Genomic DNA, 13,615 nt, shown 5'->3' on the forward strand with positions numbered 1-13,615 from the left:
TCTCTGGTAGAATTATCTGCTTCATCTATTTGAGATTGAAGGCTGGTTTTCCTTGCCTTTTTTTATGTTTCTGTAGTAGGAGGAGACAGCTTGTTGATAGAGCTCTTTGCTTTCACTGGAGTGATTTTTCCTCCATCGTTTTTCTAGTTTTCTGCACTTTTGTTTTTCTATTTTTAACGCTTCAGTGTACCAGATTTCCTTTTTGTTATTGGTCGACGGTTGTTTGACCAATTTTTGTGGGGCTAGAAGGTTAATTGTGTCAAGGTGGAGGGGGGTTAATTGTGACTTTGTGGAGGGGCTGAGGGTCTTCGACAAAGAAGCCAATGGCTCTGTGATGGGCGCTGAGCTGCGACATGTACTAGTCACTCTGGGTAAGAGGCCATTTTGGCACAGTACTATTTTCAAGGCAGAGAGTAATTGACTGCTGAACTCCCCAGCCCCCCTGCAGTATTCAGGGCCCCCCTTTCTGATTCCGAGCTTAGATTTCTACCCGCGTCTGGATATTACAGTTAATGTGCCCTGTTTCAGCCTTACAAAGTGTCCTATCAATCTCATTTAACTGTACATTCTTTTGGGGCGAGGGAGGACGGGGACATGGTTGGGTTACAAGTGGTTTTTGGATTGCCCATTCTACAGGCTAGAGCTTTGACTGACTAATAGTTTGTCTTGGTGAGCCATGTCCTGGAAATTGGTGGCGTCCTTGTCTTGTGGGTAGCGGCCTCTTCAGAACATCTGCTCTGTCTGGTTTTACCCTGGTGGCTGGCTAGTCTCACCAGCCAGTGCTGCTTCTGTGGCGGAAGTGTATTTGGTGGGTAAGTGCTGGGTCTGAAGCTGTGCGTGCTGCTGCATTCTGGGCAGTTAATCTGGAAGGTGTTTGATCGAAGCCTGTGTGCATTTTTGTCCTTTCCTTTGTGCAGGTGAGAAGATGTGTCTGTGTGTGGCTCTGTCTGTGTGTGTGGCTCTGTCTGTGTGTGTGGCTCTGTCTGTGTGTGGCTCTGTCTCTGTGTGTGTGGCTCTGTCTCTGTGTGTGTGGCTCTGTCTGTGTGTGTGTGGCGCTCTGTCTGTGTGTGTGTGGTGCTCTGTCTGTCTGTGGCGCTCTGTCTGTGGCGCTCTGTCTGTCTGTGTGTGTGTGGCGCTCTGTCTGTGTGTGGCGCTCTGTCTGTCTGTGTGTGGCGCTCTGTCTGTGTGTGTGTGGCGCTCTGTCTGTGTGTGTGTGGCGCACTGTCTGTGTGTGTGTGTGGCGCACTGTCTGTCTGTGTGTGGCTCTCTGTCTGTGTGTGGCGCATAGCGCTCTGTGTGTAGCGCTCTGTGTGGATAGCTTCTTTTGTCGGCTCTGTGTGTGGGTGGCTCTGTCTGTGTGAAAGTGGCTCTATATGAATGTCAGTGCAACCCATCACGTCATTAACAATTACAGACCTTCACATCGCCAACACCTTGGCATTGGTTTGATAGTTGAAATAATTGGGCAGTGTGGTGGTTATAATATTAATTATGGGTATCTCAAAATAAAGGCTTTGTCAATGTGAAGGGCATGTCTTTGAAATTGGATGGCCTCTTCTCCCTATTTCATTTTTTTCCAAATCCTTGGGCTCTCTCATTGACCAATCTGTGTCCTTCAAAGGGCATGTCCTGAAAAGAGCACAGACATCGGAGTCCCAGCTTACATTAAAGCACATTATCAAGCTTGCCTTTCATCTTAAACATTTGTGGTTCACGTTCCAGGTACTTGTCTTATCATTTGCCCAATGAGGCCCCACACTACTCTTACACAGTTCTCATTAACACCTGTCAAAGTTTCTCTTACGCGGTCGCTTTTCTAATCGCCAACAACAGACAATGTGAGCTTGTTTGCCCTTCTTTGAAATAATTACATGAGTTCCCTCTCCATTTCATAATCCACCTCGAAGTGTGTTGTGTGAGCTACAAGGCACTTCTCTTGAGTAAACCTGAATACATTGCCTCTAAACATGGTTGGTGGACCAAACACTGCTGGGAGTTCATCTCTGGCTAGGTTCTGTTATCTGCCGACATTCCATTAAAATCAGAGGCTGCTGTTTCATGATACTTTGATTTGCATCTCTGCACCACCACTGCCATGCACACACACACCACCACTGCCATGCACAATGCCAGTAAATCAAACTTAAATGCTGCGAGACCTATTGCATTGCAAATGCTTGTTTTCTATATCTTTGCTTTTGAAGCAATTGCAGCTCCTCGTCTTTATCTTACGATGTTTACAGCTAAAGCACGCGTGCGTCAAAGGTCTCGCATTTGAGAGACTTTGATCTATTTGCATTGTAAATGACAATGTTTTTTTATTTGTGTTCAGAAAGTCTACCAGAGGTGTTTCCAACCATTCAATCAGACTCGGTGTAACCCGTTGCCTTGCTGTCTGCCTTGCAGTCCTGCTCGCCTGGTCTCTTGGCTGTGCTCTTTTCCCTTGGGGGTTTCAGGTCACGGCCTGCTTGGTGGGGTTTGATTGCTTGCTTGTGGAGGGAGCGAGATTGCGGGTCATTCCCTAATAAGAGTCCCTGGTGTTTTTTTAACGCTTATCTGGCACACCCTAGTGGCAGAGTAGTTTCTAAAGGGTTTCTGTCCACATTGAATGCCTTCTCTTCTAGGTTCCAACCAAGTTATTGTAGTTGAACTAGCAGTATGTGTATAAATTAACGTTTATTTATCTAAAAAAAATTCCAGGCTTACAAGGAACAAATAAAAAGGGAGAGCGTACTCACTGCTACAAGTATCCTAAACAACCCAACAGTCAAGTCCCGGTACGAACAGTATGCAACGGTAAGATTTTTAGGAGCCATATCTGAAGACATTGAACCTATTGCCTCAAGTTGAATAATTGCTTGGCCAGTTAAATCGGCAGTCCAACTTTTTCTATGAGAGCTACCACAATGGTGAGTGACCATGCCTTCCAGAATTATTGTTCTGACTACTCAGATGTCTGTCACAATTAAAGTTTTACAACCCACTGAAAATGCCAAAGGTTCCAGGGACGTTAGTTTCATTTTTACCCACACAACCATAGAAAAGTCAGCACTTAAAATTTTAATAGGTTTTTAAAAAAAAGCAATTGCCCATGAGGGGGTCCCTCCATGTGTCCTATAGGTTCAGGATACCTGTATCCTGACTCGTGTTTTCACACTGTCAAACCCCCAATCTTCCAGGGTATTGGTGAGCTGCCAGTAGATTCAGAGCTATCCGTTGGAGATGTCTGCTTTAAATATAAATGTAATCCAGCAAATTCTTTATTGGTATTTCTAGTAAGTATATTTCTGTTGCAGTCTTGTATTCAACCAGAAATATGGCCATTCTGCAGTTCTACTTAAAAGCGAATATCACACCACACATGGGTAACCCTTCAGCCACAGGCATAAAAGCATCAACAGCTTACCTTCTCTTTCAATAAAACTTCTCAATCTGCCCAATCTACCTTCTCTTTAGAGGAGAAGTGTGGCTCAGGGGTTAGAGGCGGCAGACCCGGAAGCTGAGATCGGCCCTGGACCGGGGTTCAATTCCCCGCCCCGACGGGGGTTGGGCTCAATAATTCCACCGACTTGGTAATTCTCACTCCGGTGCCTACTCGACTCACGGGTTCACACTCTGCGACTCTGGGCAATAGCTTGCTTAATCTCCACAACGGCCCCTCGCGGCGGGATGCCTGGCTTTCACCTTGTGGATACCCTGCCGGGGTATCTCACAGGGGAATACCAGGACGGGTTCCCTAAGCAAGCGCATAGATGCCTGCGATGTGGGCGATTCGCGCTATATAAATACATGTACATTTACATTTACATTTAGGAATGCTGGAAATCTCACTGGATGGAAAGCAATTTCCTCCAGCTGAACGCTGCAAAAACTGAGGTTCTGCTCTTTGGAGATGCCCCCTCCTCTGGTCACCTTCCTGGTGGCCCCCAGAACTAGGCACACCCCCGACCCCGGCAACCACAGTCAAAAACCTCTGTGTTCACCTTCAACAGTCCCTAAACATGAAGAAACACGTTACTCACACAGTCTGATCCTGCTTCCACACCCATGGCTTACTAAGGAAAGCTTTTACTTTTCTCCCCGACACAACAAGGAAAACCCTAACACAGGCCCTGATACCAAGCAAGCTGGACTATTGCAACGCCCTATTGATCGCAGCAAATGAGTCCTCCTTAAACCAATTGCAAATGATACCGAACACAGCCGCCTGCACGGTTCTGAATGCTCCTCCCAGATCAGCTTCCTCTCCCCTCCCTCATCAGCTACACTGGCTGCCCATACGACAGCGCGTGAAATTCTAGATCTGCTGTCTCACACACAAAAGTATCTGGGGCAATGGCCCTCCCGATGTAGTAGAGAAACTTCGCCGCTATTACCCGGCTCGGACTCTGCGCGCCAGCTCCCAATCGCTCCTCAAAAGCCCCAACATAAAAATGGCTAGACCCGGAGGCAAGTCCTTCTCGCACCCTTCATCTGGAATCAACTACAGCTGGCCCTAAGACAGTGTCTGGACCATCTTAAATTCAGAAGACTCCTGAAAACTGCCCTGACAGAGTGAGGGAGTGAGAGTGGGAAAGGGAGGGAAAGGAGGGAAAAGGAGTGACAGAGTGAGGGAGTGACGGGGGGAAAGGGAGACAGTGAGAGGGAAAGGAAGGGAGGGAAAGGGAGTGAGTGAGGGAAAGGGAGACAGAGTGAGGGAGTGGGAGAGGGAAAGGGAGACAGAGTGAGGGAGTGAGAGGGAAAGGGGGAGGGAGTGAGAGAGGGAAAGGGAGACAGGGGGAGGGAGACAGAGGGAGGGGAACAGAGTATGGGAGAGGTAGGGAGAGTGAGGGAGGGAGACAAAGAGAGAGCAAGAGATGTGTGTATCCCGGGTCTGGTGGCTCAGTGGATGAAGGTGTCCGCTGCAGGGACCAGTGATCAACCTCATGGTCAGTTGTTTTTTTTGTTGCTCTAGCCCTGCCACCTCCCCCACTGACCCCGCCCCCACTGGTGCGGCCCTCGGACACAAACCACAGTGTAAATTTGGCCCCTGAGAGAACGTTTGTGAGTACCCATGACCTATGCTGTGCTTCCAAGCGCTGAGATACCCCCCTGGGGGTGATTCAAGAGCTATACAAATTAAATAAAATCATTAATTAAATCAAACAGGTACACATGCTGCAAATTGATAAGTTAATTACCATCAACAATTAGCTTGCAGCCTGTAATGCTGTGGATGCACTTCCACCCTTCCTGCCTCCAGGGCTCACACTGCATATTAAATGTTCAGATCTGTTTACTCCTTCCTCAGCTTTGCAAATAACACTTCTTCCGTACTGAGTTTCACCCAAAAAATTGTAGTTTCGCAGGAAATTAATTTCTTGGAAATGTGATGCCCACCCTCAATATTCCAGTCATCGCCCCCTCTGTACAAGGACTCCTCGGAGCTCATGGGCGTTCATAGACCTGGCATGGATTTTTCCATCCTATGGCCTGTCTGGACATACTCTAAAATTTAGAAGTCCTGCATATGTTCTCCCCGTTGTAAGATGCCTTTTCTAATAATACATTCTTTCTGCTTTTTTGTGATCTGAAATCTGAGTTCTTTACTTGCACTGTACACAAGACTTTTGCTGTTACTTTTGTAATAGTTAGTGTGCATTTGTTCTGCAAAATTTTGCTAAAGATGGTTTAAAACTTGTGTTTACTTTTAGGGTGAGAATCCCTTTGAAATCGTTGAACAAACAGGAGAATCGGTAGTTGAGGAAACAACTGATGCGAATGATGAAGACAATGAGCAAAACGAAAAGGAGGACATTGATGGTAAAAACGATGAAAATGAGGAGCAGATAATGTGGAGGTAGAAAGTGCAGATGCGGATGATGCTGCTGACCCAAATGATTACTCTGGGGACTTAACCACCACTGATGAAAACTAGTTGAGAAACTGCCCTGAAAGACCAAACACTTTAGCACACTGCATTGGTGGACTTAAAGAACAATTTTCCGCAAAGTTGAGCAGTTCGTTCACCCTGCATGCATTCCACTTCTGTTTTAATTGCCTATGGGCAAACCGGTTTTATGTTTTGTTTTTTAGTATATTACGCACAGCAAATGCTTCAGTATTCTTCCAGTGTAAATTGATTTGTTCATGGTTACGTTTTGAGTAATTTTGAGCAGTTGGAGTTCTAAACATTCCAATGTGAATTTTTCCAGTTTTAGCGCCCAATGTAGTGTTGTATATAATTCAAGCTGTTGTAGCAAAGAAACCCTGATTATGTCCTGCAGTAATAAAGGCTTACAACAAGATTATACACTTATTTTGCACCTCTCCTATGTGGTACTGTCTACCTCAATAAAACGGGTACACTCAAGGTGGTGTTTTATGCCCGGAGGTAGCGCCCCAGGGGGGAGCACTCGCCTGTTTAATGCTGATCAAAGGCTCTTTGCTGAGGTGTGAGATTGGAGAGGGTGCCGAGGGTATTCTGGGTGACGAGGTGTCACTGTAAGGCCTGGTAGCCTCTAGATAATCAGCAGAGGTGGGGATGGCAAGAAACATCCGCTCTGCCTATGGGGGCCTTGTGACACCAGCTGGGTGATTCACCCACCGAGGTGTTCCTTTCTTGCTTTAAAGCGTTCGATTTGTCTTGTGTTTTTTCTGCACTTTTATTTAGCGCGAACTCTATCGGAAGGTATTGCAGCGCTTTAAATGAACACTAGTTACATCACACAAGGTCACTTTTTAAACAAGAAAAACAAGCATTTTCGGAAATTATGTAGAATATTCAATTTGTGGAGTGCTGCAGTCGGGGCCGGAGCTGAATTTTAATCAGGGGGGGACTGCAGTGATGGACTGCAGTGTGTCTGCTGTTATACCAATGGCATAAATCACGCCGAGCCAGACTCTGCACCCACAGGCACCAGCTCCCGACTGTCAGGGTGGTCGGGAAGCAGCAGGAAAGGTCAGAGGTGCCAGGGAGAGGGGGCTGGACACACAGGAACGGAGGAACCAAGGAAGCAAGAAAGAGCGGGGAAGACGAGGGAGGAAAGGAGAGGAGGAAGAAAATAATATGATAAGGAAGAAGGAAGAGGGGCGAAGACAGGGATAAACGGAGGAGGGGGTTATGAGGGAGGAGAACAGAAGTGGATTGACAGAATAGAGACTACGGAAGTAAAGCGCGAAAACGAAGGAAGCAGTAGAGGCGGGCATGCAGGGTGGAAGGAGTAGAGGGGAAAGATCAACAGGATAGAAAGAAGAGAATGGAAGGAATAAAGACTGGAAGCTGCACATTGGGGACAGAAGGAATAATGAGCAGAAGTAGAGACGGAGAAAGGCAGACGGACAGAGAAAGAGACTGAAGAGGATGGGGCAATGTTGGAAAGAACGAGGAATGAGGTAAGAAAGAGAAAACCGGAGCGAGAACAAGGAAGGTGGAATGAAGAAGAGGAAATCAAATAAGGAAGGCAGTAATAAAGAAGATATGAGAATACAGGTGATGAAGTTGTAGAAAATATGGAGGAAGGGGAAGAAAGTAGAAAGTACACCAAAGCATGTAAGAAAATAAAAGATGCATCGAAGATGAAGAATGGGAGACAGGGAGATTGACAGAGGAATACATGAAGGAGGAGACTGAGAGAAGGAGATAGAAATGGGAGGAAAGTGAACAAGTCAGTGTAAAGTGGTAGGTGGAATGAAGCATGGGCCGCAAAAAACACCCAAAAAAAAGCGAGAAAAACTAGCTCTGGCATTGCGCGGAGTGGGGCGGGGGAGCGGCTTCCTTTCAAGTCTGATGCCGAGGCATGGTGTGGGATGTGGCTGGCGATGTGCACGCGCCTGGCTCACATGAACTGAATTGAATCCGCAGTTTTGGGGAGACTTTTCGGAAGCCTTACTATAATCTCGCCGAACAATGCTTACGCATTGGTTTAGCGAGACCTAACAATTAATGTGTTCGTCTGTAACACAACTGGTGCTCATGTAAAGCGCTCTGATGCCTTCAGGTCTAGTTCGCGCCCCCCCCCACCCACAAATGTATAAACTTCACACAGGATGACTTCCTTCAGGATGTCCTGCACTGCTGCAAGCTCCTCAGTCCAGGGCGGCACCTCTGAAACTCAATTCTTGCAAGAAGAATTGACAACCACCTCAAATTGTGAAAGCCTTCAAACCTGGCTGTTTATAGTTCCTTGAAGCTGTGAGACAGCATGCTGCTGAAGCACAGGGGGCACGGGTTTGCAGTCACAGAGGTGTAGTTTGGTCAGTAAGATTGGGGGTGTGAGCTTCAGATTTCCCAACAATTGCGCGTATACATTATACAACAAGCAGGGTGCATGAGAGGGGCTAAAGTGGCAGTGGAAAGGGAGACAAATGGGGATGGGTAGCGGTACTAAGTGAGAGAAAACACAATATTTTGTAAAATAACCAACGTTTATGAAGACTTTTAAAACAGAGAGGGAGACAGTGTATTTTTTGTCTGCATGTATGCAAACATTCCTGGTGAAATCCGACCGACAACTCACCATACCCGACTTAAAGCATCTGTACCCAACTATTTACCAGAAAAAGCATTTATTAGGGGGCTGTAGCACCACAAACACCCCTCCTCCTGAATGTACGTCCCTGTGCAGTTGCATGCACGACCCTATCTGTACTCACATTTTTCTCCAGAATTTCAGATTTAAGGGCAGGTACATATTTGCCGCACAATGATTTTACAATGTCTCTGATTCTCACACAAATCACGCTCAGTACTTCCCGTAAAAGCCAGATTACATCCCACATTCTTTCAGCCATGCACACCGAAAGAGCCTCCCTAGACCGTGTTGGCAATCAGAGGGCATCTTACATCATCGCTAGTGGTATAAAGTGCTACATTAATTCTGCAATACAGAACAAATCAAGTCAAGTAGCCAATAACCGAGGTAGAGGGATAGGGGCAGAGAAAGAACAAGAACACGAGAGAAGGCAGAGAGACAGCCAGATAAGCAAAGACAGAGAAACTGAAAAGTGGAGTAGAGCAAGAGAGATAAGCGTTAGGGAGAGGCAGAGAGAAACAAAGTGAGGGGGTGAGTGCAAGGGAGGCCTGGACAATAGGATTCCTGCCTGGAGAGGTGGGAGCACCACCCCAGACTGGACTTTCTGTATTGGGACAAGGAGGGTTGACAAGAAACAGACACTGCCTGGAGCACACTAGGTGCTCCATGCATAGCCCCAGCTCTGGCGCCAAAACTGGAAAAAGGAAAGGGGGTGTAACCACTGCCCTTCCTGGTCCCACCCATATCAATCAATCAATCAGGAGTTTGTTAAAGCGCGACAATATTCTGTGTGAGATCACAAAGCTCCTTACGCCCAAGTTCCTACATAGAGGCACTAGCCAGTGTTTCCTAGGTCTATTGTAGGCTGGGCAAAAGAACAGAACATGAATTTCCTCCTCATCATACTTGCTGCAGCCGGGGCATATTTTGTCTTCCCCCCCTGGCCCATTTACATGCAAAAGATCTAATGGGCAGGGTACCAAACCTCCATTGGATGAATAATTTTCTTGCCAGTATCGGGAAGATGATATCCATAAAACTTTCAAAGTAGTAAGAATTTTTGGATTCCAAGAATCGTTCAGTTAAAATCCCATTATGAGGTGCGAGCACGAGGGAATCAAGACTTCTCTCCTTATATATCTGCACAAGTCTCTTCCGGGAAACTTTTTGGCAGCCTATCTCAGGGGCCTCCCAGAGCTCGTGTAGACTCAACCGGTACAGTTCTTTCTTCACAAAAGCCAACCACGGAATTTTGTCACATTGGTTCAGATTCATTACGTGGGGAAGATCTTGCCTATAGTGTACAAGCTCAGTGGTGGTGCAGAGCCTGTGCCAGAATCTAAGTGGCTTTGATTCCAGATCCTCACCTTTGGGTGGGAGACCCACGTCTAATCTTAGGGGAAGCAGAGGCGTGCCACGGGGAAGGGCCAGGAGGCGTCTCAGAAAGTTGTTTTCTACACTCGCCAATGATGACCCTGCTTTGTGCCCCCATAGCTCGCTACCATATGATGCAGCCGCTTTAGCTTGTGTTTTGTATATTTCAACTGCCGGGGCAATAGGTTTATAGGTGGAAGTGTTCGTAACCTTCAGAATTGCCCCAGATAGTTGAGACAGCCTTATCCGAGATCTTGCTATTTGTGGTTCCCAGGATAAGCTCTCGTGAAGAGTTACCCCCAGGTACTGGAATGTTTTTACCCTCTCCAGAGTTACAGAGCTCAGTGAAGGGTTAGGTCTTGTCTTGGGTGAGGGGTTAAATATCATGAATTTGGTCTTCCCTGTATTGATCTCTAGACCATATTGTCTACAGAAAAGACCAAATCCATCCAAGATCTGCTGAATCCCCATCGGGGATTTGGAGAGCAGGAGGGTGTCGTCGGCAAACATAATGGCCGGCACCCTCCTGCCTGCCAGAACTGGAGCATCATTATCCCTTACATTACCAAGATGGGATATAACATTATTAACATAAAGGCAAAACAGGGTTGGCGCAAAAACGCAACCCTGCCTTACCCCCCTAAGGACTGGGAACCTTTTTGACAATGCTCCACCCCTCCCACACCTGACCTGAGCAAAGTTACCATCATGGAGCCTGATTATGACCTGTAGAAGGTGTATAGGGACCCCCATCTTACTTACAACCTCCCAGAGTTTCTTGCGGGGGACCAAGTCAAATGCTGACCTCTGGTCCACGAACACGATGTACAGCCTCCCCCCCTCGATCCTCACAGTTTTCCAATAGAGGAGTACGAGGCGGAAGATCTGGTCCATGGTGGACGTGTTTTTCCTGAAGCCCGCCTGGAGTGGGCTTAGAATGTCATTGTCCTCCATCCAGTCCAAGAGATGGTCCAGTATAAGGCGGGAAAAAAGTTTTTGAGGCACATCTATAAGGCTGATCGGCCTGTAGTTGGCTGGGAGAAGAGGACAGCCCTTCTTGAAGATGGGTACTATCTCCGCCCCCAGCCAAGTACAGGGGATCTCCATGCCGCTCGCAATAGAATTGAAAAGAATAAGGAGATACGGGGCCCAGATCTCAGGATGGGACCTAAAGAGGTCACCAGGCAAACTATCCAGCCCCGGTGCTTTACCCAGTGCCAGTCTCTCTATTGCGCTGACCACCTCCCCGGGGCTAAATTCCAATCCGTCGCCAGATTGGGATAGGACGGCAGCAGCCACATCATTGGAACCTTCGAAGATATCTTCGCAGAGCTTACCAAAGTGGTCTTCCCACACAGAGGCTGCAATGTTGGGCTCCACTGCAGTTTTTGGTTCGCAGGTACCAATGTTTACCAAAGACCAGAATCTCCTAGAATCCCTCGTCTCTAGGGCGAGAGAGAGATCCTGCCATCTGTCCCAGTCCCACTCTGACCTTGCCTGCGCCATTATGTCCTTATATTCCCGCCTAAGCTCAGCGACCTTGCCCCTGTCTGTTCCTGCTTTTATTGCTGTTATTAACTCAGACTTGGCCTTTTTACAGTCTGAGTTATACCAGGTAGAGGTTTGAGTCTTTTGCTTGCGCTGCACTACTTCCGGGAAAAGAACCTCACCCAGAACGCCCACTAACTCTTCGTGGATTAAAGCTAATTTATTATTAAAGTTTTGAAGTCTGGGTTGGTTAATTAAATTATCCAAGTCCTCTAACTTGGGGAGTGCTAGCTCATACAATTTCCTAATGCTTTCTTGCAAATTTACCAGTTTCTCCCATTTTACCCTACGCCTGTTGGAGGTGAGAACCAGGTTACTTAGGTCCTCCCTGGTCTCAGCGGGCTGCGGTCCAACTGCAGCTACAGGATACACCATGTCTAATAAAAGTGAATTGTGGTCACTGTCCGTTCGTGCAACTACTTTAAAATCTTTAACCTTGGACCACAGGCTAATATCTACGAAAATGTAGACCAGCCGCGATTCCTGATCCTTCATGTTAAAAGTACATATTGAAGGGGTGTCTGAGATTGTTCGCCCATTGCAAGCCCTTAGAGCAAAATTAAGTGTCAAAGACATAATTTGCACTGCAAGAGGAGACCAAGATTTGGGATGTGGAGATTGACACACCGGAACACCCCAAAAGTCATCTTCTGCTGTGAGTGCGCTTCCCTCAACCCTTCCAGTGGTTCGAAGTGACTATTGAAGTCTCCACCCATCAGTATCTTACAGTCTTTGGGTAGTTGGCCCAGAAAGGACGAGAGATCATCAAGTGTAGGTGACTCCATGGTGGGACCAACTGGACGAAAGTACACATTTATGATTGCTAACTTAGGGGCATTGGGCCATTCGAGCAAGACACACTGTATGTCCTGGGAGGACGTAACTACATTCTCCACAGTGCATCCAATGTGGCTGGCTACCCACACCGCCAAGCTGCCCGAGGGTCTCCCCTTGCCACTCCAACTGGCCTTGATTTCAAAGGTAGCATATCCCATTCTGTACAGGGGTTCCCTACCCCAAGTCTCTTGAAAGAGACAAACATCACTATTAGCTACTAGGACATCCCAGTCATCAGTATGAATTTTGTTGGCAATGCCCGCAACGTTCCAGGACAGAACCTTCAAAATTACGGGTAGAGTTTTAGATTTGGAGGCCAATGACCTAATTTTAGCGTGATGAGTGACCACTTGCGCAACAGAGGAGCCTTGTGATTGTGTTAGTTCCTGATTATGTGAGGCAGAAGATATTGAAATTGCATCAGGCTGATCTGTGGGTATCAGAGCGTGGGCATGAGTACTACCAGGTAAAATGTTATCTTGTGCCCACGCACTGTAGAGGGTTGGATTATCTACACGGGGCATTTCATGTTCCCGAATGGTTCTGACAGCACTACTTCCCACAGTCCCTTGCCCTTCAGTCCCTTGCCCTTCGACATTCACCTGAACTGAAGAATCTCCCTTGTGGCCAAGGAGTGACCACCCTGGGCAACCAGGCACCATCCAGCGTTTAGTTGCTTCGACAGTGAAATGGATCCCAAACAAAAAAAATAAGCTCCTGAGTGGCGCCGCATGCGCCACTGCGAGCATATGTCTTCAATTAGGGCGGCCGTGTCTGGCTGCCATAATTGAAGACACATGGGCTTTGGTGCGCATAACAAACACCAATAGGCCATAGGCGGAGTTAAGCGACCGCCTATGGCCTATTGCGTGTTTTGTTATATAACAGCACGCATGCAAAGCCCAATCACAATGGACCTTGAAATGCACATGCACGACCTATGTGGAATTTCAAGGTCCATTTTTGAAACCCTAGTAAAAGTGCTTTTCGCTCGCTTCGCTTGCAAGCCCTAAAAAGGTGAAAAAGATATCGTACCTGATGAGAAGACACTGGGGTAACACTCTTTTGTCCAAAACTGAAAAGATAGTGCAGAAATTATATGTTAGAATGATTAAGGAGCTGCAAAGGGGGTATACAAACACCATCACCCTAGTCAACACACACTGTCAGCCAAGATTAGGCCTGTATAAGTTCCCTTTTGACTTAGGGAGTACACAAAACAACGGGGAGCAGAAATACTACCTGCTACCCATCAACGCCAGCAAAACCCTAGTCAACGCACACTGGCAAACTAGAACAGGCCTGTATAAGCTCCCTTTTGAGTTAGGGGGTACAGGAAACAA

General features: G+C 47.1%; 1 long non-coding RNA gene across 1 annotated transcript; it reads left to right on the forward strand.

Moving 5' to 3' along the window:
* The first annotated feature begins 282 nt into the window (after positions 1 to 282).
* Positions 283 to 5,943, forward strand: LOC147708368 (uncharacterized). The gene is made up of 3 exons (XR_015296641.1): positions 283 to 371; positions 2,701 to 2,796; positions 5,694 to 5,943. It is a non-coding gene; the product is annotated as an uncharacterized LOC147708368 (long non-coding RNA).
* Positions 5,944 to 13,615: the final 7,672 nt, after the last annotated feature.

Source organism: Lissotriton vulgaris, chromosome 6 (genome assembly GCF_964263255.1).
Source record: "Lissotriton vulgaris chromosome 6, aLisVul1.2, whole genome shotgun sequence".
Classification (NCBI taxonomy): domain Eukaryota; kingdom Metazoa; phylum Chordata; class Amphibia; order Caudata; family Salamandridae; genus Lissotriton; species Lissotriton vulgaris.